General features: G+C 72.8%; 1 protein-coding gene across 2 annotated transcripts in view; it reads right to left on the bottom strand.

Moving 5' to 3' along the window:
* EPHX1 (epoxide hydrolase 1, microsomal (xenobiotic)) overlaps positions 1–735 on the bottom strand; it is a 15,414-nt gene that overhangs the window by 14,043 nt on the left and 636 nt on the right. Inside the window, exon 1 of one of the 2 annotated variants that reach the window (XM_012731170.1) lies at positions 67–141. The exons of the other annotated variant lie outside the window; for it this stretch is intronic. The gene's annotated coding sequence lies outside the window, so the exon portion shown is untranslated. Of the gene's footprint in view, positions 1–66; positions 142–735 lie in introns of those variants that run through there. 2 annotated transcript variants of the gene reach the window in all.

The following is a 735-nucleotide window of genomic DNA, read 5'->3' as shown; positions in this document are numbered from 1 at the left end:
GCCGCACGGAGGCTGAGGCGGCCTCGCTGCCACCCCCCCCACACCCCGCCCCCCCAGCCTGCACACCTGCTCCCGCAAACGAAGTAAACAAGGTCTCCCCGGGGCTGCCGGAGTCCGCGGGTCAGCGGGCCGGAAAGGGCGGGTCCTCGGGCCCAACCAACCGGAGCCCAGGCCCCACGCGCCTTGGGCTGGGCGCCCCTGCGCCCCCGGACCTTGCGCCCCGCGCCGCCACCTGCCGGCGGGCCGGGACATCCCGGGCGCCCCGCGACCCCAGGTCCAGCGCTCAGGCCCCGGCCCCTGGCCAGCGGCTGCCTGCCCTGGGGTGAGGTGTAAGCTGAGCTGCGGGAGCCCCGCTCCCTGCCAGCAGGTGAGGTGTGGAGCCCCACGGCTCTGCGCCCCCAGGGCCGCCCCGGCTCGGGTGTGGGCGGCTGCGTGCCTGGCACCGCGGGAGGACCGCTCCGGGCACCCAAGGCCAGCTCACCGCGGCGGCAGCGGCCGGGCGGCGGCCCCTGACTCCATCTTGTGCCCGGCGTCTGTCTTGCTCGACTTCTGACTTTAACTAAAAAGACTTAGGGGCCGGCAAGACCGGTTTCCAGGCAGACAGGGTCTTCTGGAAGCTGACCACACTTCTTCGGTTCCTCTCCACAGTAACCAAAGCCAGGGCCCTGGAAGGGAGGTGACCCATACCCGGCCCTTGCGGTTGGGTTTGCCCAGCCCCGCCCTTCCCCTCTCCCC

Source organism: Condylura cristata, unplaced genomic scaffold (assembly GCF_000260355.1).
Source record: "Condylura cristata isolate star-nosed mole 26May11 unplaced genomic scaffold, ConCri1.0 scaffold00029, whole genome shotgun sequence".
In the NCBI taxonomy this organism is placed as follows: domain Eukaryota; kingdom Metazoa; phylum Chordata; class Mammalia; order Eulipotyphla; family Talpidae; genus Condylura; species Condylura cristata.
The sequence above is the reverse complement of the archived record's forward strand: the minus strand, read 5'-3'. Positions and strand labels throughout refer to the sequence as shown.